This window comes from Hippopotamus amphibius, chromosome 5, assembly GCF_030028045.1.
Source record: "Hippopotamus amphibius kiboko isolate mHipAmp2 chromosome 5, mHipAmp2.hap2, whole genome shotgun sequence".
NCBI lineage: Eukaryota > Metazoa > Chordata > Mammalia > Artiodactyla > Hippopotamidae > Hippopotamus > Hippopotamus amphibius.
The window spans coordinates 120083782-120109344 of record NC_080190.1 but is presented as its reverse complement, the minus strand read 5'-3'; the positions used below and the strand labels follow the sequence as shown (position 1 = coordinate 120109344).

The 25563-nt window shown below is 37.1% G+C and overlaps 1 pseudogene; it reads right to left on the bottom strand.

The window, feature by feature from the left end:
- Positions 1–10: 10 nt before the first annotated feature.
- Positions 11–4320, bottom strand: LOC130854285 (ubiquitin carboxyl-terminal hydrolase MINDY-1-like; annotated as a pseudogene).
- Between the last annotated feature and the right edge of the window lie 21243 nt (positions 4321–25563).

The following is a 25563-nucleotide window of genomic DNA, read 5'->3' as shown; positions in this document are numbered from 1 at the left end:
CCGGCTAAGGCTACAGGTAGACACAGTGTGACTCTTGCTGTGGCCTCTGGCATCTCTCTCCAACGGCAAGTCCAGATGTGGCTCCTCCCTCCCCACCTCCTCCCACCCACTGCAGTGCTGGGATGCTCGCTGCCACAGGCTAGACCGCTTCCTGCTGTTGGTACTCCTCTTGCTAAAGTTGCCGGGCCAGTGCCAAGTCACTGAGACCCAATGTGCTTGGTTGGCTACTGCTGCAGCTGCAGGGACAAGGCGACCAGGTAATCCTGGTCCACCTGCTGCTGCTTTTCTGGGGAGCCATCCTACCCTCTGCTCCAGGGCCTTTGTGCAGGGGATGACTTAGGTGAAAGCCAGGGTCACAAAAGCAGCTGTCTTCATCCATATAGTGTGTGCTCTCCCACACCGCCTGCTCCTCTCACAGACAGCCCTGGTTGGTGACAAGTAGGTGCAACGTGACTCCTGCACTTAGTCATGGCACTAAAATGGTTGTTTGGGGGAAAGATGCTAAGTCTGCCCTCTCTGGCAGCTGCCATTAGCTCACACAAGCCGTGGTGGTCAGCTGGTCGCTGTTGTCTCCAGGGACTGCTCTGCCATCGGGCTTTCTGAAATGAAGTTGGTGTTGCTGGACTGCCTGCAGGTGGTGGTCGTCTCTACCATCTGGTTGTAACTCAGCTTCCCAACTGCACTCATGGCCTCAGGACTCTGGATCCACAAGCCAGCCATTGGACGGAGGTACACCGACTAGGTCAAAGATACTGCACTCAGATGAATACTCAAGGAGAGAGACAAGTGTGAATTGCACATGGACACCCAGACCCGTGTCCGGTGTAGGCAGAACATGGCATGGTCCACACTCTGCCAAAAATGAAGTTGAAGTCCCTCTGGCTTCTGGGGCAGAAGCAATCTCTAAGCTGGGCCATCAGCCGTTGAATGTGAACACTTCCTTCCAAGGGAGTGGCACACACACGTGTATATATGCGTAGATATGACCTGTATGTGTGGCGTCTTTATATAAAATTTTTACCTGGGTTTTGTATTGGCTCTTGCTATGTGCTCAAATTATCCTTTAAAGTAATGTTTTGAATGTTTATTTTAGCAACTGTCTAAAAAATGTGTAAATGCTGTAATTTTTTTCTTTTTTTTGGATGTGCCGGGCGCTTACGAGATCTTGGTTTCCCAACCAGGGATTGAACTCGGGCCCTTGGCAGTGAGAGCAGAGTCCTAACCACTGGACCACCAGAGAATTCCCCTAAATGCTATTATTTCATATAACTCATTTTTCTTTCTAGCTTCATCATCTTTTATATTACCTTTAAGTTATGGTGAAATGAAAATATTTAACATTTGAGAGAGAAAAACAGAAAATAGAGAACATCTTTATATAAGAGAACCGGAAATATGTGTGTGTAAATGTGTGGGTATACAAATACACACATACATCCACACACTAACATTGGTAAGCCCAGATGTTCATCACAGTGCTATTTATAGTAGCAAAAGTATAGGAACAAACCAGATATTCAATAATAGGGTGGTTAAATAAATTATGATGTATGCATTAAATAAACATAGGTAACTATCTATAATGATGTTGTATAAATATACCAAGGGATATAAATATACCAGGAAAATGACTATATTATTCAGTGAAATAAAAATAGATTATAACATGGCCCATGTGATCTTATTTTTGTAAATGTATACAAATTTATACGTGTATATTATAAGTGTATAAATCTATACACACATACACTTCACACCGGAATATTAGGAGTAGGGATCACTTTGTGATGAAATTTTATTGTCCTATGGTAATTTAAATCTTTCTTATTTATTTGTATTTCTAAATTCCTACAATCCCCGGTTTTGTTTTATTTTGTTTTTAATATTATTTATAACTAGGTGCTTCTTGGTCCCTAAGGAAGGTTCCTATGTCTGTGCCTACGGCATTTGTTGCCAGGTAAATCCACTGTGAGCTCTATTCAATTAGGGAGGAGCAGGCCAGGTCCTTACTCATCAGGTTTAGTTGAAAACCTGAGACTGGAGTCCTCCACTGGCCCAGAATGTTAGCATTCCTGCTGCAAACACTGCAGCATTGATGCTTCTGTTATCTGCAAGAACAAACCAGGAAGGTGTGGATTTTGAGATATTTTCAGTTCTTGTCCAACCATTGGTTCCTAATTAATAACTCAAGTCTAACCAACCAGTCCTTCCTTGTGTCTTTCAACTTTTCAGGATGAGAAAACATCAAAGGGCAAAATGAACTAACACTTATTGAATGCTTACTATATCAAGGTTTGAGTTATCTCATTTAATCCTCAAAACATCTCAGGGCAATAAGCACCATTCCTATCATCCTTTTACAGATAAAGAAACTGAGGCACAGAGGGATGTAGCAATTCACCCAAGATTACCCAGCTAGTCCATAGCAGAATTGATGGTCTGATTCTACTCATAGATCCCAACTTCTTAACCTTTCTACCACAGCTTCATCCCGTATGCTTAACAAAAACACAACAAAACAAAACAAAAAAACACAAAAAACCCCCTAGCTATAAAAAAGAGATATAGCGAATGCCATTATAATGATATATGTTAGATGATTTTGTGAAAAAAAAAAAACACAAGAAAATATGATTTAGATACTAATTCAATTAATTATATTGAAAATAGTTTTCAAAATAGTTTAGATCCCTTCCCTTATTTGAACTCAAATGATCAAAGAATTTTTACCCAATTATCTTAAAGAGTTTTTTGCTGTCATAGCATATGGTATGGTGCACTCAATGAGGTGACCAATGAATTAAAATTGCTAGAAGCTGAAAAATAATTACCATGAATTTGACAAATTTCTTAGCTCAACAACTTACACATTTACAGCATCAGGGCAATATTGGGTGCAGAATTCAGTCTATCATTTCGCTAACAAACATTAAAGACATTGATGATCAGAATTTCTGTGCTGTATAAATTTCATATGCAATTTCCTGTGCACGAAACTAATGGTGGGTGCTGCAGAAACACACAGGAGCCCAGAATCCTCTGACCTTTATCGTGGTCAGCTGCCCTAACCTACCATGGTTCTGATCACTGGAACCCAATGCGGCAGGGAGATTTTGTCACACTCGAACTCACTTTCTCACCCTGAGCCCTTTGACTGTTTCGAGGGCGAATGCTCAGTGGATCAGGCCTTCAAACCATTATTATTTCACATTGTGAAATAATAATTAAAATAACAGCAGGCAATCTTTCATTTTAATATGCTTACATCCATCCTTTATGGAGGACCTCAGCTGATCGACACCCAAGAGAAATACACTTGGGTTTTTCTTCTCCCTTTTACCTGTCTCTGACTCTTGCATGACATGAAAATAAAAGCCAACTAGCATTCACAATGATTATAAACTTCCTGATTTTCCTAACAGGGAAAGGGAAATATAATACACAAGTTCTAATAAATCTCAGACCTATATTTGGGACTTTAGTTTGTCAACAATAACACCATTGGTATCAATTTGTTTTACGTATGTGAAAAAATACAAATCATGAACAAATCATGGAAGATGTTTTCGAAGTGAACATTGTTTTCTGGTATTGTCTGCCTTCCACTTAACAGCCAGCTACTTGGGGAGCAGTTTCCATTCACAGCCTTCACGTCATTTCTCAACCCAGGATGCTTCTGCTTCTTCATTCACCTGCACTAGGATTGTTCTCAAAAGCTCATGTTTGTCGGGCACATTCATGACATTCATTAATAAATTCAACGATTCCTTTTAATGATTATTTTAATTGGGATGTGACTTCTTTATAGGATATAGCACTGTTGGTAATTCTTACCTTCTTGAAACACTATTTTTTCATGGCATCTGGACAACTGGGTTTTGATTTATTTTCTGGCTGCTTCTCCTAAGCCTTCTTTTTAAAAATTATTTCCTCCACCATCCCCTATAGGACTGGTTTCTACAGAATTCTGTCTTTGAATCTGCATCTCATCCATCTTTTCCCTTCCCATCCATTCCTGTCCTTCTCTCCCTCTAAATCTTTCCCTCCTTCTCCCTCTTTTTCTCTCTCTCCTTGCCCCCCACCCCATCCTTCCTGGTTAATCTCATTATAGTCTATCATTTCATTGATCTGTGTATGCATGAATAACACCCATACCTACATTTAGAGCCTAGGACTTACCTACAACATCAAATCCACGTATTTAACTACTAACTGGGCATCTCCATGTAGATTTTTCATTTTTGACTACAACTCAACACACTGCAAACTTATCTCACCTTCTTTTCTTCCAAAACCTTCTTCTTTTAGCAAGTCACTCATTGTACATTGTTCTACCATTTATCAACTTACATAAAACAGAAAAGAGAGAATCGCTTTTTATTCTTCTCTCTCTCTCCAGCATCATTCAACGATCAATTCTGACAAATTAGTTAATACTCCACTCTTGTACATTACCTACCTTTGCTTGAGTCATCCACATTTTTCACCTACAATTTTTCAATGGCATCTAACTTGCTATTTTCTATTACAGTCAGAGTGATGTTTCTAAACTTTCAAACAGTGTATGTCATTCTGCTTAAAATTCTATGCTAGTTTCACATTGCTCTTGGGATCAAAATTCTTAGCTCTCTGTACTCTGTGCCTATTTTATCTTTGTCTTAGGTCCCAGAGCAACTCTTCCATTCCCATCCTCATTTTCCCAAATACATGTGCCTTGCTCATACTATGTTCTACTCATCTTTGTGTTTAAAATTAGACATCAATGGATCAATAAATCTTCCTTAACCTCTCAGCCTGAATGAGGGACTAGATTTGATTCCATATTTCTCCATGATAACGTTTATCACACTAAATCCCAGTTGCCTCTCCAGCATACCACAAAGATTGTGGTCTCTAAGACAAAGATTGTATACTGTACTTGAATGTCTAGCATGTAGTAAGCATTCAATGAATATTTAATGACTGACTGGGACTTCCCTGGTGGCGCAGTAGTTAAGAATCCACCTGCCAATGCAGGGAACACTGGTTTTGATCCCTGGTCCTAGAAAACCCCACATACCAAGGAGCAACTAAGCCCATGTGCCACAACTACTGAGCCTGTGCTCTAGTGCCTGTGAGCCACAACTACTGAAGCCTGCGCACCTAGAGCCCGTGCTCCATAACAAGAGAAACCACCACACTGAAGAAGCCCATGCACCACAAGGAAGAGTAGCGCCTTCTCTCCACAACTAGAGAAACCCATGCTCAGCAATGAAGACTCAATGCAGCCAATAAATAAATTAATTAATTAAAAAAATATTTAATGACTGACTGGCTGTCCAGTGATAACTGGGGTGGGGCGATAGTTTGTTTCATACATGGATGGCAGGTAAGAGTGTTCATTCAGAAAAATGTCCTGTTCTGCAGAGCTTTTTTCATTGAATATTTGAATTTAAATGTTGAAACAACCTGCCAGATGACAGAAACTTGGCAATGATGAAAGCTGGCTCGATTGAGACATATTATTTAGTATGAGCACCAACATTTAGAAAATTGAATCTCCTTCAGAAATCTTTTAATTAGGTAGTCTTTTTTTGTTTACATATGATATTGAACATCCTGTCACTAATAGAAATTAACTTGGAATCCATTTGGAAAGCACACTGGTAATTATTCTCACTTCTCAAATAAATGCAGCAAAGGACAGCCATGAAAAAGTTTCACTTTAAAATTGAAGTTGGTGTAACTCCAAAAATTCTGAACATTCATTACAGACGCATAAACTATGTCATTTTTAAAGATTACGACCAGGATTGAGGACCTTATCAGCTACTTTTTTTTTACTTTCAAGGCACCAACAAAACCTTTTTCAGTCATAGTAAGCTATCACCTAAGCTACAATTTTATCTTATTCTAATCTAGGGCTTCTTAAGCAGTCATGGATGAACCTCATTTTGTAAAGCCCATAAAATTGTTTCTAAAATTGTATGTGTATACCAGTGGGAAGTTGCTGTATAACAAAGGGAGTTCAACTCGAGGATGGAAGATGCCTTAGAGGACTGGGGCGGGGAGGGTGGGGGGAGTCGAGGCAGGGTGGAGGGAGAGTCGAGGGAGGGAGGGAATATGGGTATATGTGTATAAAAGCAGATGATAGAACTTGGTGCACCCCCCAAAAAAATAATAAATAAATAAATACAATTTTTAAAAAAATTGTATGTGTGTGTGAGCTTTTGTCGAGGGTAGAGTCCAAACACTTTGTTGGGCTTTCCAAATGGCTTCACAGCTCCAGAGAAATTAACAACCATTGGTAATCATTTACTGGTAAAAGTAAAGAGTGTAATCCTCTTAAATACTCTCACTCAAATGTGAAATCTACTGAAATATGAAAAGATAATCTTCAGGAGAGGGAAAAGTTAGATATTTGTTGAATGAGTTAAATTAGTTAAAATTAGATAAAATAGTTGAATTTTAATTTTTTTCCTAGCACATCAGATTATAATATAGAAACAATAGAAATAAGGGAAAATGCCTTTGGAATTTCAATTTTTATGTGCAAGAAAGGCCACAGAAGTGACTATGTCATAGAGAGTATTATTTTGTGTGTAAGAACAAAATACTTCTAGAATATTTCGAGTGCTTCTGCTAGCTCTTCAATGATAGTTATCTAGCACCTTCCCCAGACAATGCCTCACTCTTATCCTTCTCTGTTGATAAATGAACCCCTCATAATCTCTTCATCAGTCTTTCCATTCCTCTCTGTCTTTGCGGATTGAATATTCTGCTTGTTCTTATAGTCTAAGGCTCATTGATAGAGCTAGAGTCTATTTAGAGTCTAGAGTCAAGTGAGCAGAGAAGTGATTAAGGATTTAAAAAAATTATCCTGAAATATCAAAATTTCTTACTTAAAAACATGAATAGCATCTGCTATCAGAACTTGTGCCTCAAATCTCAGAAAGTTCCCTAAACTGAAGAGAAAATGATGTAGATCAGCTAAAATGTCCAGAATTTCAAATTACTCTCGAAAGCGAAATACCAATTTTAAATGATAATTTTAATAATTTGTTAGTAGAATATTTCTTTTTTAAATTCCAAATAAATCTCTAGAAAGGACTTTGCAATAAAATTTTATTCTAGATGTGATTGGTCTGGGGGCCTTTTTAGTTAGTAAGGATTTAGCACATTATTTTGGTTAGCATTTCAAACAGTTTGGCTACATCTCAACAAATATCAGGAAGTAATGAGTTTCAAGATAAAGATGAAAGTAAGTATATACACCTTGCAGTTGGAGACAATTTCATTTCTGCTAATCCTATTCTGGATGACTATCGCAGAGCTTCAGTGCCAAACCATGAAGGAGGCATGGAAACTTCCTCTGGACCACCTCATGCTTTTCACTAGCTTTTATGAAGACGACTTTGATCAAGCCCCTGAACTCCAATGAGATATTTTTGCTGTCCTTCCGAGCGCTATGGTACAACTCTGACTCTGAGTCTAAAAATGAAAAAACAAAACAAAACAAAACAAAAAAAAAACTGAGGATATGGAAGGTTTTGAGAAGAACTTAGAGGAGAGAACAAAAATAACCACACACACACACACACACACACACACACACACACACACACACACAGAAACAAGACACCATGGTAGAGGACTGACCTTGAAGTTAATCAACCTAAGTTAGACCTGAGAATGTCTCTGTCTCTGTTTATAGAGAACCCATTTAGTGCTGCTATTTGCTTCACTTGGCAAGGACAGTCCTATCAGCGGCTGCTTTCGGATGATCCTCTGTAACACTGATTATTTTTTTTTATGCAGGAATCGTGCTAGTTTGTGACAACCATTTTAAAAAAAGTACATATTACTTTGAAAATAGAAACAAGATTAGCCTAGTGGGTAACAGAAACCCAGGTTTTGGAGATGTTTAAACAAGGCTATTGAGTAATAATGGCTGCTATTCAAATTCCTAAAACTTCATGGAAAAAAAAATTTTTTTCAGTAGCATGGGCTCTTCTAAAGGAAGATTTTAAAGAAACGTAAAACTTTATTTACACTGTTCCAATAAACCACTTTAGCCTGTAAACCAGAACAAAACTAATTGTTTTAAATGTAAGAGTTGTTCAGTCCAGAAAGTGAAGGGTAAGACCCTGAAATGAATGATCGAGCTTCACCGAGCCGCTAGCTACGTGTGAGATGATGGAGGGGAGGACGAGGGTGGGTGATGCATCAGGTTTCATAGGCATTTTTGTGCACTTGGATAATAACACCCCTAAGTGTGTCATTTTAAAATATGCAGGGCAATGAGTAAGGCACACATACTGAGGAATTCACACACACACACACACACACGCGCACACACACACACGCGCACACACACACACGCTGGGTAGTTCGAATGATCCAGAGTCTGTTGACCTCCATACAGTGCCAGGCCCTTCAAATATTGATTCAGTTTAGCCATTCTTTACTGAAATGAAATATATACTCTGTCTTACAGTGAGATTTGGGCTGTGGATGCACTTCTGTAAATTGAAATAATAAATTAAATACATTTTCTTTTAGTCACAACTGGATAGAAATGTGGCTACTTTCCAGTGGAAGAAGATATTAAATCTCCGTGTAGCTTCACCGTTCTTTAAGCTGAAAAACGCTATGGGATGTTTGAAAAATACTGACTACATTCTTCAGTTCTTAGGAGCATTTATTTAGAGTTTGCTAACTCTCACATATAAATTATGGCCTATCATTACAGTCCTTGATATTTAAAACCAGTCGGCTCATCAAAAGAATGAAGAAAAAATGAGAAAACAGAAAAGTCCCATTTTACTAACCAATTGGCACCGACATCTAGTTTGAGTCTAATGCAAAGAGAGGAAATATCCAGGTGCATTTTAGGGGGCTTTAAAGCAAGTGAAAAAAATGTTTCAACCCTGTCTTTCTTTTCCAGTTCTAGAGGGATTAATGTTTTGTTTAGCTATGAATAAGGGATTAAAGATGTTTTCACACTCTATATAAATTTTTTGTCTTAGATTAAAAAAATATTCTATTTAAATCTTTGATTTAAAATTACTACCAACAGTTGTCCTTTGCCTTTTATTGAATTCATGGAATTAAAGACTCAGAGAGGTAAAGAGGAGTGTAATTGAGGCCAATGGCTCCCAAAAGTAGTTCTTAGATCAGGGCCAATTCACTATGTTTTTATTGGCCCATGATAAATTGAGAGAAATAAGAATGATATCCTGGGTTTTACTCAAGTTTATTAATATTAGGAAACTATCCTCTATTATAAGACTATGTCTATTATATTTTATTGTGAAAACATTGTTATGTTTATAAAATGGTAATGGTAAACAGAATTATGTACTTATTTTGATTTAAAATGCTAAAAGAGTGAAAAATAAAATTTTTAATGCAACGCTAAATGTGCTTCTATCTATCATTATTCATTTACTTCTTTCCTGTGGAGTCACAAAACACAAATAATCTTGCTTCATAAGAAACTGACAAAATCAAAAGAAAGGTAATGCCCCCAAAAGCCTTCTCTAGGTTGAACTTTTCTAGTTTCCTTAAACCTTTCTCCAATTACATTGTACACTAACGACCTTCCAAAACGTATTACTGAGAAATAGACACATTACTCCAAATGGGGCCTTACCAGTCCAGCTGTACCATTACCTTTCATTGCTCCATATTTATTAATGCAACATAGTGACCCTAACAGCTTAGCGATATCTATGCCTGCTCTCCTAAGCTGCAGCTAAAGTTGCATGACCTTCCCTTTAAGAACACCTGCTTAGTAGTATTTCTTGAGCACACAGACCACACTCCGTTCTATTCACTAAAAATGACTTAATTCCCAGACACCAGTGATGGCAAGAAAGAAGCCCTTGTCCTCTAGGAGAAGGGCTGTAAACACACAATCTCAATCCGTGTCGTCCGTGCCGTGATGCAGGTACATCCAGGGTGCTTCATGAGCAGAGTTGAGGGGGTGGAAGGGATGGAGACTCAAGGCACATAATGAGATAAGACTTTCACTTCCTTTGTTCTCAATGACCACAAGAAGTTTGTCTTGCTAACAAACTATCTTAGAAGAAAAAGGAGACATGGTATGAAAAAATGAGCAAAATCTGTAATTGACCACCTAACTGGATTTTGTTAAATAATGCATAACTGATGGCCATTTTAAACCATGACAAAAATACTCTTAGTTCATTAATCCTTCTCACATTGACAATACTGTACTACCTGCATATCTTTCTCACTCTGTCCAGAAAGTTTATCAGTTTGTAAGATGGAATTTAAAATCATCACAAGTTGCATAGTCTCTCACATGCGTATTTATTTGGCATTTACGAAGTTATTTATAGTTACATTTACTAATTTGTAGAGTTGCCCACACTTGCTCTGGTGGCTTTTATTACAATCCCCTAGAAAAGTAGGTCCACATGTATGGGATTCTACAACAAAAAAATCATGTGAGCTGCAGAACACAGACAGCTTGGGACTTTTGTCTACAAAGCTGTCTTTGACCTTTATGAAATTCACTGAAGTTAGCCTTCCACTGCTCATTTACCACAGCTCGGTTCAATTGCTTTCTTGGATCAACCATTTTGAACTACTGCTGGCTTTTGCCTGCTCTCATAATATGAGTTTTCTCGACTTTTTCTCCTGAAATGTAAGAGAAGAGTATCAAACCAAAGATTTTCTTAGGTGGATTGTATTCTTGCCAGTGACTGCCACTTGAATTCATGTTAAGCTTTTCTTCTAAGGACCTCAGAGTCTCTATATCTCGTGTGACCTCATAGCATCATTATCAGAAGAGGGAAATTGGACATTATTCCTGTGGTCACTGTCACCCCAGGCTCTAAGAGCTTAAGCAACTTTCACAGGGTGCCAAGACCAGGGCCAAAAATATAATATATAAAAAAAAAACTATATTAATTGTATCAACACTGATATGAGAAATAATCTTTTTCTGTGATTTGTAGGATCCTAGGATTCCCTTATCTGTCTTCATGCATTAATTCATTGATTTACTTAATCATATTTGCTGTGCAATATCTGCAAATATGCCAGGGTAGTACCAATTCTTCAGATAAAGGCTTTGATCGCCATTAAAATAAAAACAATAATGAAAAAAAAAGGCAGAAAAGTTGAACCACTCTGGCCATTAAAGACATCTTGATTTTCTTCAGAAATAATCTTCATTTACTTTTAATCTGCTTTAGACAGAGGTCAATTGAAAGTACCTGTCTTCTAAAGAGTCAACAAAAAATTATGGAAATCATTTTGGCCTTTCTTTGAGAATAAGTTTTAAAATAATAGAATTCAAACGTCTTCTACAACCCCATCTCCCCTCCCCATCAAAAAAAAAAAAAAAAAAACCTTGTCAGCTGCATTCAATTGCCAATATCTTCTATCACAGATAATGTCTACTACTTTTATTTTTCCACCTAAGCATTTTCTAAAAAACACTTTTGCTTTCTTCTGGGATATGTTGAAAAATCCATTGTAAGTAATGTATATCCTGACTATGATTCCATTTACAGGAAAACAATGAAAGCAGTCGGTGATGTGATGGTGTTAATATATTCATGTGATACATTGGTAGACATATGGGGATCCAGGTTTTTTCTGTGCTGGTGGAGTTTAAAAGGAACCTTCTACACATCCATTTTACGTACATAAAATATAGTGTTCAAATAGGGACAGTGTATGAGAACATTCGTACTTGTCAGCTCTGTGCTGTCAGCAAAGATGAGCTTTCCGTGGGGGGTATTTTAGACTTCATTACACTGCCCCATGGAGCGTTCCCAAAAAAGCAGCAGGTAGAAAATCAGAAGCATTCAAACGAAATGATACTCAAGGGGGTGAAGACTGTTTCTCCCCCTCAAATTGTGTCTATTGACAGAGTTGACTTCACTTTGCCATTGAACTGTGACAAGGTGATTATTTTTAAAAACCAAAATACGGTGCATAATACATTTTAGCCTGAAGCTAAAAGTTAAGTGTGAATATTCATTCATTTTTTTTTCGCTCTTCCGTGAAAAAAAAAATGTGGCCTGAGTAGCAAATAAAGTGTTAAACTCTATCAATTCCATGGAGTTAATGAATGATGTTTAAATGGAATGATTTTTAACAAAGAGGAATTCTTTTGATCCTGACGCTGAGATTTTGTTGAAGGGGAAGAAATTACAGTTTTTTATTCACAGTAACCTATCGATTTATTAGGAAAAAAAATAATGAATTTAAATATACTAAAATACATTGTATCCACAAACAGGTTCCACACACTCTCACACAAAATGGACAAAGTTAAGTGCATCCTGTCAGTAGATATATGATCACATGGTCAGAAACTTGGGCTGAGAATTTTAGGCTAACAAACTATATTAAGGCCTAGCTATGTAAGATCCTCTCTGAGAGGAAATGGATATAGGGTTCCTTTGTGTTGATTCTGAAAGTGGCCAGAATTATAGTACTCATCAGGCCAGGTTCCAAGCCTAGATAGAGTTTTAAATACACTTTTTCTCGAAGAACTAATTCAGAAGGTTGATCTGGTCAAGTTTTAGTGAATTAGGGTCACAGAGACCTACTGACCTTATTTGTTTGGAATTTGTGCTTAGCCTAGTATCTTACTTTATTTTTTTAAGCCTAGTTTTTAAAAATAACTTTTCCATGCAAGTCTACAAGCAGGAGCACACAAGTCTTAGCTAATATAAATTCTGGTCATTTGTCCTCTTCCCTTTCATCCACCTGGGCCAAACTGAGCAAAATCCACTTCCTTTTAAATATTGTCAAAGGAAAACAAAGTTGGGTGGGTGATAAGGGGTTCCTTACTTCGCTCCAGATTTAAAAAATCACATTATCAGGTATTGCAAAACTCTTCCTTTAAGCATCAATACATCTTTTCTCCTGGACACTCCAAATATCAGTTCTCCTTGTCTCATCCTCAGTCACAGGACAGTGATTCTGTTTCTGTGGTTAATCTTTCACTTCTGACTCTGGTCATAGAAATGTGCTTCCTGAAATCATTTTTCTTTCATAAGTAGTGAAAGCTACAAGAAAGTTCTTAACTTCGTATGAGTAGGATAAAGTGAACTGTTAATTCCTTGTTTTTTTCTTAATATTTCTTATTTTACAATGTAATGTTTTAAATAGACTCTCAGAAAAAAAAAACAACGAAATATACTTTGATTCCATATCAAAATTTACAAATTTAGTCATAATTTAAGTGACTCCTTCATGGAGTCCCTTTTAAAATTTTACTTCTGAAGGATTTGTTTATCTTTTTATAATAGCACCAAAAAGAAGTTGGCTGGCCACATGTAATGTAATATACACCAGAGGGAAGGAAAAAATCAACATTTGGAATGTTATCTATGCTTAAAATATTTGCTTTACGATTTTATTTATTTAATTCTCTTTAAATTCAAGTTTATTTAAATAATTTAAGAATTAGATTAAAGTTTCCCTTTTTCCCCCAAGCTATCTTTAAGGCTGAAATAAGATTGGAGAAAAATCTTACATGATTTAAAGTCCAACTTATATTTGGACAGTGTAGGTTCAATTTGCTGAAACCCATACAGAATGCAATTTGGCAATAGCCATCAAAATTAAAAGCTCACCGTCTTTTGATCTAGTAATTCTGCTATCAGGAATTTATCCTTCAGATAAACTTGATCACATTCGAAGAACACACATGTATTCTCATGACAGAATATTTTCTACTAAGAAATTAGAAACTAAGTGCTCATCAACTGAAGACTAGATTAGATAAATTACATCCAGAAAATGGAATACAATTCAGTTAAAGATAAGAATAAGGACATTCTTTGTATATTGGAATGAAGAGAACTTGGAATATTTTATTTAGGGAAAAATAAGGCACAAAACTGTGTTTATAACATGCCACCTCTTACAAAGGAGGGAAATACATATCCACATTTTCTTATAAATACTTGTATAAGCCTAAGGTGTCTTTGCAAAGACACAAAATAAAAGAATGACAGAGGTACTCATGGGGAAGGGAACTGAGTGACTAGGGGAGAAACAGGAAGAGAGCTTTTCACTTTTTAATTTTGAACCATGTGACTATGTTATTGTGATACTATGATTTATAATAAGGAATATGCATTTGCTTCTCATCCCCATTCCTGGCCCAGAGTTCCTAAGACTCTTGAAACTTCCTAAGTGAGGAGAGCAGAAAAGGTGTCTTTTGTCATGCTGCTGACTTTTGGAAAGCCTCAGGAAACCTAAGGATGGGGGATGGTTGCCAATGAAGCCATCCTTGTGATGAGAGGGTCAGAACTTTCAGTCCTGACCCTGGAGAGGGGATGGGTTGGAGACTGAATTCAAGCATCAGTGGCCAATGATTTAATCAATCATGCCTATGTGATGAAGCCTCCATAAAAAACCCAAAAGACAGGGACCTGAGAGCTTGTGGGTTGGTGAACACGTGAAGATTCAGTTCAGAGAGCGGCTGGAGGTGCTGCATTCCTTTCCCACACCTTGCCTTATTCATTTCTACCATCTGGCTGTGCCTGAGGTATAGCCTTTTTTAATAAGCTAGTCATCTAGTAAGTAAAATGTTTCTCTGAGTTCTGTGAGCTGCTATAGCAAATTAATTAACCCCAAAAAGGGGGTTATGGGGGTTCCTGATTTACAGTTAACAACATGGACTTGTGATTGGCATCTGAAGTGGGGGACATTCCTATGGGACTGAGCCCTTAACCTGTGGGATCTGACACTACCTCCAGGTAGATAGTGTCAGAATGGAGTTGAACTGTAGGGTTCCCAGCTGATGTTGGAGACTTGCTTGGTGGTATTGGAAAACCCACACATGGGAATTGATGTCAGAAATGGAGTTACCTACTGAAAAAAATTCTACAATATCCTTCAGAGTCTCCAGACAAGACAAGATTAGCTCTGAGCCTAACAGGCACCCTGTGAACCTGCTGTTGGGACTATAACTTATAAAAAAAAAATGAGTTTATTCCCCCTTGATCAATCTCTCCCCTAAAGCAGGTAACAGAATCGGCATTTTTAGAACCAAATGCAACATTAAAGAGCAGCACTGTCTATCAGGAACATGCAGGGCAGTTAATCAATCCCTTCTTGAGACTCTGTTGCTGGCGTTCATGATGCCACACCATTGTGATCTATTCCTAATTCTCTGACTTTTCAATTTCAGCCTCATTTATGGCTTTCTCTTCTCTGTCTGCTCTCTTTATTTTAAAAGGAGAACTCCAGGGCTCAGTTTTGAAATCTCTTATATTTTCGCTGAGCATGCATTCTGCATAGTTTGCTACGGCTGCCCTAATAAAGCACCACCAACTGGGTGGTTTGAACAATATAAATGTGTTGTCTCATGGTTCTGGAGGTCAGAAGTCTGAGATCAAGATGTCCATCTGAGAGTCATGAAGGAAAATCTGTGTCATGCCTCTCTCCTGTCTTCTGGTGGTTTACTGGCAACCTTTGGTGTGCCTTGGCTTGTGGAAGCATCACCCCATCTCTGTCTTCATCTTCTCATGATGTTCTTCCTTTGCATGTGTCTGTGTCAAAATGCCCCTTCTTTTTTTTTTTTAAGCTCTTCATTGGAATATAATTGCTTTACACTCTTGTACCAGCTTTTGAGGTACACCAAAGTGAATCAGCTGTATTTATACATATATCCCCATATCCCCTCCCTCCTGCGACTCTCTCCCACTCTTCCTGTCCTGGCCCTCTAAGGTCTCACCCATCACTGAGTTTATCTCCCTTTGATATACAGTAACATCCCACTAGCTATCTATTTTACAGTTGGTAGTGTATATATGTCTATGCTACTCTCTCACTTTGTCCCAGCTTCCCCTTCGCCCCCCGCCTCCCCAACACCGTGTCCTCCAGTCCATTCTCTGCATCTGCATCCTTATTTTTGCCCTGTCACTGGGTCCATCAGTACCATTTTCTTTTTTTTTTTTTTAGATTCCGTATATATAATTTAGCATACAATACTTCTTTTTCTCTTTCTGGCTTACTTCACTATGTATGACAGACTCTAGGTCTATCCACCTAGTTATACACAGCTCCATTTCATTCCTTTTTATGGCTGAGTAATATTCCATGGTATATATGTGCCACATCTTCTTTATCCATTCATCTGTTGATGGGCATATGGCTTGCTTCCATGTCCTGGCTATTGTAAATAGTGCTGCAATGAACATTACAGTACATGTTTCTTTTCAGATTATGGTTTTCTCTGGGTATATGCCCAGGAGTGGGAATACTGGATCATATGGTAGTTCTATTTTTAGTTTTTTAAGGAACCTCCAAACCATTTTCCATAGTGGCTGTACCAACTTACATTCCCACCAACAGTGCAGGAGAGTTCCCTTTTCTCCACACCCTCTCCAGCATTCATTGTTTCTAGATTTTGTGATGATGGCCATTCTGACGAGTGTGAGGTGATATCTCATTGTGGCTTTGACTTGCATTTCTCTGATGATTAGTGACGTTGAGGATCTTTTCATGTGTTTGTTGCCCATCTGTATGTTTTCTTTGGAGGAATGTCTATTTAGGTCTTCTGCCCATTTGTGGACTGGGTTATTTGTTTTTTGGTATTAAGCCGCATGAACTGCTTGTATATTTAGGAGATTAATCCTTTGTCCGTTGCTTCATTGGCAAGTATTTTCTCCCATTCTGAGGGTTGCCTTCTTGTCTAGTTTATGGTTTCTTTCACTGTGCAAAAGCTTTTAAGTTTCATGAGGGCCCATTTGTTTATTCTTCATTTTATTTCTATTATTCTAGGAGGTGGGTCAAAAAGGATCTTGCTTTGATGTATGTCATAGAGTGTCCTGCCTATGTTTTCCTCTAGGAGTTTTATAGTGTCTGGCCTTATATTTAGGTCTTTAATCCATTTTGAGTTTATTTTTGTGTATGGTGTTAGGAAGTGTTCTAATTTCATTCTTTTACATGTTGTTGTCCAATTTTCCCAGCACCACTTATTGAAGAGGCTGTCTTTTTTCCATTGTATATTCGTGCCTCCTTTGTCAAAGATAAGGTGCCCATATGTGCCTGGGTTTACCTCTGAGTTCTCTATTCTGTTCCATTGATCTTCCTTGCTATTTTTGTGCCAGTACCTTACTGTCTTGCTCACTGTGGCCTTGTAGTATAGTTTAAAGTCAGAAAGCCTAATTACACCAACTCCATCTTTCCTTCTCAAGATTGCTTTGGCGATTCGGGATCTTTTGCATTTCCATACAAGTTGTAAGATTTCTTGTTCTAGTTCTGTGAAAAATGCCATTGGTAATTTGATAGGGATTGTGTTGAATCTGTAAATTGCTTTGTGTAGTACACTCATTTTCACAATGTTGATTCTTCCAATCCAAGAACATGGTATGTTTCTCCATCTGTTTGTATCATCTTTGATTTCTTTCATCTGTGTCTTATAGTTTTCTGCATACAGGTCTCTTGCATCTTTAGACAGGTTTGTTCCTAGGTATTTTATTCTTTTTGTTGCCGTGGTAAATGGGAGAGTTTCCTTAATTTCTCCTTCTGCTTTTTCATTGTTAGTGCATAGGAATGCAAGAGATTTCTGTGCATTAATTTTGTATCCTGCTACTTTACTAAATTCATCAATTAGTGCTAGCAGTTTTCTGGTAGCATCTTTAGGGTTTTCTATGTATAATATCATGTCATCTGCAAAGAGTGACCATTTTACTTCTTTTCCAATTTGGATTCCTTTTATTTCATTTTCTTCTCTGATTGCTGTGGCTAAAACTTCCAAAACTATGTTGAATAATAATGGTGAGAGTGGATACCCTTGTCTTGTTTCTATTCTTACAGGGAATGCTTTCAGTTTTTCACCATTTAGAATGATGTTGGCTTTTGGTTTCTCATATGTGGCTTTTATTATGTTGAGGTAATTTCCTTCAATGCCCATTTTCTGGAGAGTTTTTATCATAAATGGATGTTGAATTTTGCCAAAACTTTTTCCCCATCTATTGAGATTATCATATGGTTTTTATCCTTCAATTTGTTGACATGATGTATGACATTGATTGATTTACATATATTGAAGAATCTTTGCATCCCAGGGTTAAAACCCACTTGATCATGATGTATGATTTTTTTAATGTGCTGTTGGATTCTGTTTGCTAGTATTTTGTTGAGGATTTTTGCATCTATATTCATCAGTGATTTTAGCCTGTAATTTTCTTTTTTGGGACATCTTTGTCTGGTTTTGGTATCAGGGCGATGGTGGCCTCACCGAATGAGTTTGGGAGTGTTCCTCCTTCTGCTATATTTTGGAAGAGTCTGAGAAGGATAGGTGTTAGCTCTTCTCTAAATGTTAGATAGAATTCACATGTGAAGACTTCTGGCCCTGGAAAATGACCCTTCTTATAAGGACACCCATCCTATTAGATTAGAATCCCAATGACCTCATTTTAACTTGATTACCTTTGTGAAAACCCTATCTCCTGGCTTCCCTGGTGGCACAGTGGTTAAGAATTTGCCTGCCAAAGCAGGGGACACGGGTTCAATCTGTGGGCCCAGAAGATCCCACATGCCACGGAACAACTAAGCCCGTGTACCACAACCACTGAGTCCGCATGCCTAGAGCCTGTGATCTGCAACAAGAGAAGCCACTGCTGTGAGAAGCTTGCACACTGCAACAAAGAGTAGAGAAAGCCCACGCACAGCAACGAAGACCCAATGCAGCCAAAAATAAAATAAGTAAATAAATTTTTTAAAAAGACCCTGTCTCCAAATGAGGCCATATTATAAAACACTGAAAGTTAAGACTTCAACAACTCTTTTGTGGGGATGTGTCCGGGTTTGGAGACTTGTGGATTTAGAATTTGACAATTTAACCCATAATATAGTCTTTGGATTATTTCATTCACTCCTATAGCTTGAAATACTATCCATTTGCCAAGAAGTCTTCAATTTATAGATCCAGCCTATGTTTTTTCTCTATCCAAGCGCCAGAATGAGATCTCCACCTACATGTCTCACAAGATCGCAAACTCCTACCAAAAACCATCCTTGATCATCTACCACTGCCCAATCTCTTCCTCTTCTAGTCTTCCCCATCTCAGTTAAAAGCAACTCCATCCATGCTCTTACTTAGACCAGAATCCTGCGGACCATCCTTGATGCTCTGACATCCAGTCACTCACTAAGTCCTCTGGCTATTCAGGCTTCAGCATGAATCCCACATTTATTCAATCCTTGGCATCCTACTTACTGCTGCCTCTATTGCTATCTAAAAATTTCTGTTTCCACGAAATATCAAAAACTCATATGTGCTATACTAAAAATATTGCTAGAGGACTAGGTTTTATTCAAGATTTTAGGAATGAAAGTTACTTTTAAACGTTTGACTCTCCTTTTCTAAGGTCCCAACATTAGCCTTAAACAAGGGCTATTTTAAAGTGGTTCCCCCTCTTTCTTTCTTACCTGTTGTTTATTATCCTAGTTGTTATTTTCTTCTTTGTCCTGTATAAGAGTACAAGGATTTGTTACTACATCATGGTGAGATTACTAAAGGTACTGCCACTGTTTTTAATTAGCTAAAGTATGAAGCAATGAAAGCAAAATGCAAGGAGTATAATGTCTGACATAAGAGACAGTGTTGGACATCCATTACATTCTAAAAAGGCATTTAGATACAAAAGTAAGAAAGGCATAAGAGGATAACAGTTTTTCTAAGTTTTAAATTCACCAACATACCATAAAACTCAGAATCTGTGAATTCTAAAGTAAATAGGGGGGCTTCCCTGGTGGCACAGGGTTAAGAATCTTCCTGCCAATGCAGGGGACACGGGTTTGAGCTCTGGGCCGGGAAGATCCCACATACCGCGGAGCAACTAAGCCTGTGTGCCACAACTACTGAGCCCATGAGCTGCAATTACTGAAGCCTGCACATGCCTAGAGCCTGTGCTCCACAACAAGAGAAGCCACTGCAATGAGAAACCCGTGCACCGCAATGAAGAGTAGCCCCCACTCGCCACAACTAGAGAAAGGCCGTGTGCAGCAACGAAGACCCAATGCAGCCAATAAATAAATAAATAAATAAATAAATCTTTAAAAAATAAAAAAAAATAAAAATAAGTAGGCCATGGCATTCCTCAAGAGACAAAATTGTCACAATAGTTTTTAATTGTGTCCTTAAATAGAACACAAAGGTGTCTTCAGCTGCCCTGTGAATCACCCAGATAAGCTTCACATCATGAAGTACCCACAAAGAGATGCCACATGAAGAGGCAGACAAGTAAACTAGATAAAATTAACATGTGAAGATTACTCAACTGACTCAGCATCAATAAAGCATAGCACATTTATTATTTGGACTAAAGCTTACAGATTCCACTAATACATCCACATTTCCTTGTTATGACATCCTTGTGTAAAACTGTCATATAATTTTAAAATGGCCACTGGGGTGCAATTTGGGATAAAAAACAAAGCAAGGCTACCTGGTTTATATGGGGAACAAACTAATTAGATGGGTACCATTAGCACAGACCTTTAACCAAATGTGCTAATTTAACTCCAAATTACACAGAAAAATGCGGAGTCATGTTGACCATCCTGTAGGACAAAACATACATGAATATTCTGAAACTTCATGAGTCTGACTTGAAATATAAAGAACTTGAAAGAGAATAAAATGCAGGTCAAGCTTTACCACTCAGTGTGCCTAAGAAAAAACATCATCTTATCTTTGCATCTCAGTACAAGGAAGACGAGAATTGTTTTCTACACTTTTTAAAAGTAATCTCTCAATTATTGATGTCTTTGCAAGAAACATACTATATTATAATTACTGTCACCTTTAAAATTAATTCAGTATATTTAAATAGCTTTGAGTGACTAATCAATTCTTTTTCCCTTATTGGTATCTCTTATATTTTAAACATTATACTCTTGAAATCCAGAAATCAAATACCCTCAAAGTTTCAGTTAGTTAGGATTGAAACACCAACTCCTCAAGCAGCTTCCATCTTACCTGGTTGCTCCTCTCAAACAAGCATCCCCAAAGAGAGACATTATTCTCTAGCCATTCTTTCTTCTACTGCCTTGCCACCCTGTAGCCCATAGCAATCTGATCTCTGCCCTCCTAGTTGAAATAATTCTCATAATCAGGCCATTCATCACAGTATTTATTGCATGCCAATTACCATGTTCGGGCACTGTTATAATTACTGCAGTGAAAAAAACAACGTTTGTTCCCTCACGAGCTTATGGTGGGAGAGACAAGAAATGTTAAAATAAACAAATAAATATAGACAGTGTGAGATGGTATAAAATCAGGCAAGGATAAGGGAATAGGCAAGGCCTGAACCTGCAGAGAAGAGGGATGTGCTTTTATGCACTGTAGTCAGAGAAGACCTCACAGCAAGTCAGCGTCCCAACTGTGAATCTAGGCAGGAGGATATTTCAAGGAAAAAGCCAGAGCAAGTCCCTGGGGTGGAATACTGCTTGGCATGTTTAAATAAGAGCAAGAGGGGCAGTGTGCCCAGTGCAGAGTAAATGAAGTATCAATACAAGGAGGTCAGTAGGGCAGCAAAGGCAAGACTGTATGGGACTAAATACTTTAGCTCAGAAGGACTTTAGACTTTATCAAGTGAACACAGAGATATTAGAAGTTTCTGAGCAGAGGAGAGACATACACTGACCAAAGTTTTAAAAATCCAGTGGTAATGGGCAATAGAAATATAATGTTTAAATACCATTAATAAAAGCGTTAACAGTATAAAAAACTTAATGTCCAATTTATCCCAAAAATGCACTGAAAACTAAAAAACAGTGTTGTGTAATGTTAAAGAAAGCTTAAATCAATGGAATGATATATCTTGTTTGTGGTTTGGAAGATTCAGAATTAATAAGATGTCAGTTTACTAAGTTTAATACGATGTGTTTGATGAGTACATTCAGTGTAATTCCAATTAAAATGTCAGCAGGTTCTCTGTAGAAATTTTAAAACAGATTCTAAAATTCATATGAAAATACTAAAATTCATATGAAAATACTAAAATTCTAGAATGGCTAAAACAATTTTGAAGAAGTAAGAACAATTGGGAGAACTTTCAATATTTAATATAAAATGAAAATTATCAAGACAACACAGAGTTGGCATACAGATAGACATATATATATCAACAGAAAATAACAGAAAATCAGAAATAGACCCACATGTATATGGTCCATTGAGTTTGGATAAAAGTTTCAAGGCAACACAATGGGTAAAGAATTCATCTTTTCAACAAATTGTTCTGGAACAACTGGTATGAAAAATCCAACAAAATCAAATCCTACCTCACACCATACATGTAATTAAACTCGAAGTAGGTAATAGAATGAAACCTAAAAGTAAAGATGTAAAATTTCTAGCAGAAAACAGGAGAAACTCTTTTCAACTTTTGCAACTCTAAACAAGGATTTCTTTATAGGACACAAAATAAACTAAGGACAAAGGGAAAGAAATAATAAACTGGAAACTTCTATTCTTCAAAAGACATTATTAAGAAAATGTAAAAACAAACCACAAATTGGAAGAAAGTATTCTTGATACATACCCCCAACAAACACCTTGTGTCCTGGACACATGTAGAATACAACTCAGTAATAAAAAGATAAAGATTTTTTAAATGGGCGAAGAAATTAAACAGGTACTTCTCAAAAGATATACAAATTTCAATAAGCCCATGAAAAAGGGGTCCAATATGATTAATAATCAGAGAAAAAGAAATTAAAACTGTGGAGGTATACCGCTACTCACTGCTAGGATGGCTAAATGAGGATGTGGAATACTGAGAGCTCTCTGTCAGAAAAAGTTGCTCTTTGGATTCTACAATGTTATAACCTCTTTAGAAAACAGTTTGACAATTTCTTATACAGTTAAGTAGACATTCACTATATGACTCAGCAAAAGCACACCTCTATGTATTTACTCAAGAGCAAAAAATATATATATATAACCACAAAAGGACTGGAACATGAATGTTCACAATAGCTTTATTAGTCATAGCCACAAAGTGAAACCCCACTGTCCAAATTGTGACGTATTCATACAATAAGATGCTAGTCGTCAACATGAAGAAACAAACTATTGATACACAAACAACATGGATGAACCTTACAAACATGCTGAGTGAAAGAAGCCAGGCACAAAAGTGTATATACTGTATAATCTACTTATATGAAGTTCTAAAAAGGTAATATTAATCTGCAGCCATAGAATACAGATCAACAGTGTCTGGGTAGGGCTAGAGGGAGTCCCAGGAAGGGACGACAAGAAGAGCACAAAAAAAGTTTTTGGGATGATTATATGTAGTATAACTTGACTAAGGTGGTGGTTATATGGGTGTAGACATATATCAGAATTCACCAAAATGGGTGCATTCAGTTTATATGAATTATAGCACAATAACATCAATTTCAAAAATCCAGTGAATTCTTTATTAAATATTTACTATATAAAGCATTTGATAAGGACTAGACAAGATGATATCCTGGTTTTTTTAAGATTGCAAAAAAAAAAACTGCACATAGAAAAGAAAATGTAAATTCAATTTATAGCCTTCTGCCATAAGACATAAATTAGTGTGCTTATTTAGAAAAGAACACTGATATTTTACAGGCCTTATATTTAATGTAAAAACTTTTACTAAGTTAAAAAAAATAACAATTATGAATAGTCCCTCCAGGGAATTTTTATATGTCAGTTTTTTACTTCTTCATGTGAAATGAAGTGAAGCCACTGAGACCCCAGGCAACTAAGAGCATCACCAGAAAAGGGTAGAGTTAGTAATTCCCTTTTTTATCTGGACAGTAAAAAAATATCACTTGATCACCATAACTTCTAGCTTGTAATGAGGCAAGACCTTATGACAGACATTTAAAAATGGGTAGGGCAATTAAAAAGTATATCCCATATTATGATATTTTTAAAAGTACAATCAAATTGAAGTTTCCATACCATTGGATTGATATGTAGCTTATCTTTATGGCTTGATATACTCCAAATGTCTAAGTGAATTTAGAATATATATTGCATTTACTACATTGCATTTACTACACCCTTCTGGGGTCAGTGAATAACAAGAATGAAGTTTGCTGTATGACTTCTTATGAAAAGTAAGGCTGGGCTGCTCATGGTACCAACTTGCATTCCACGAACACTTTCAAATTCAATCTGATATATATCAATCTCAGCTTATGGCTGGCAATGATCTTCATTATTTACTGCTGATTAAATTAAATTCAGTAGCTTAACGCTGAAAGTTTCAATAAACCAACAGTTTATCTACAGCAATAGAGTGTAATCGTTGTTTTATAAATTATTTTTAACATCCATAGTGATTAAATATTTTCATCATATGAAGTAAATTATCAAAAGACCGCAGATGCTTACTCTTCCTAATTTATTTCCACAGCAAGGGACCTTGCCCCTTGCTCAGTAGATCTGGATACATATCTGAGTTCCTCAGCATCTCGTTCTCAAATCTCTTCACTTTCCCTGAGATAGTTCATCCAGCCCCTGAATTTTGACAACTCATAAAATGCCATTCTCTCTCAAAATGGTTTCTCAAATCTCCCTCACTCTCCTATTTTCCAAGTCCTGTAAGTCCACTATCAAATATTTGTCAATTAAAATTCATTCGTCTTCACTCATTTTCTACCTTTTCTAGCATCTCTACATCAAATATCACATATACTTCCAAACTGATGACTCTGCTGACTATGTCTTTTAACTCACTCCTTCTCATACAACCATCACGATATCACTTCAAATACATTAATCTGATCACGTTGCCTTGTTTTAACCTGTAACACTTCCTCAATGTTTTTAAGATTGAGCCCACATTCCTTAACATGGTATTTAATGCCTTATGTCAGACTATCTTTTGAGACTTGACCTCCAACACTCCCTTCCCCTCATTCCCTCCATGGCTATAGACCCTCCAGCTGCTGTCTGTCTTGTCTATCTATCTATCTATCTATCTATCTATCTATCTATCTATCTATAGATACGTTCTTATAAAGCTTATACTTAAAAAACTATTTTCTCTGATTATACAAATTGAGGTTGGGTGTTCTTTTTATTTAGCACTTTAATGTTTTTGAATTGGTGTGTGTACACTGGCTCTCTCATCAGCAAGCTTTGTGACAGTGAGCAAGTCAACACATCTCTCTTGGTGTCTGTTTCTGTCTGCAGAAAATAGAGGCTGGATATGTATTTCTAAGCTTCCTTTCTCCTTTCTAATGCCCCTAGGTTATAACTTTCATGTGACAAAGACCCAAGTTTGTCAATGCAACATCCCGAGCGTCTAAACTAATGCCTGGACCTCAGTAAGTAATAGAGTAAATTAAGTAATATATATTTGTATATGTTGTTTTATTAGTGGATTAATTCACACACACACACACACACATTACACATGCATCTTATCTCTGAATTTTTTAAAAATATGACTTTGCCTAAGCATAAAATTTCATCTTTTCTGTGTATTATACTTTTCCTCTCTTGTCTAGATTTTAATCAGTTTATGTCATCAACCTTTTTAATTACTTCATTTTTGGCCCTTCAGTTTC